This window comes from Trachymyrmex cornetzi, unplaced genomic scaffold, assembly GCF_001594075.2.
Source record: "Trachymyrmex cornetzi isolate Tcor2-1 unplaced genomic scaffold, Tcor1.1 scaffold463, whole genome shotgun sequence".
In the NCBI taxonomy this organism is placed as follows: domain Eukaryota; kingdom Metazoa; phylum Arthropoda; class Insecta; order Hymenoptera; family Formicidae; genus Trachymyrmex; species Trachymyrmex cornetzi.
Window position 1 is genome coordinate 11,779 of NW_017299432.1, and position 369 is coordinate 12,147.

Genomic DNA, 369 nt, shown 5'->3' on the forward strand with positions numbered 1-369 from the left:
ATTCCATAAAAATTTTCCTTCTCCTAATTTTATTGACAAACAGATTTTGAATTGGCTACACTTAACTAATAAATTTATAAATGACAATCCAAATATTCTTGTTATAAATGCTGATAAAGGGAATGTCACTGTTGTCCTTGATAAAGACACTTATGTATCAAAGATGGAGATTCTTCCAGATTCTAACACTTATGAAACCATTGCTAAAGATCCAACTAAAAAATTGACTCAAGACTTACGCACGTTGCTTGTGAGATGGAAGCGCGATCGGTTTATTGACGATCAAACATATCGTAGATTGCTAACATCTGATGGAGTTATACCTAGGGCTTACGGTTTGACTAAAATACATAAGAACGGAAACCCATT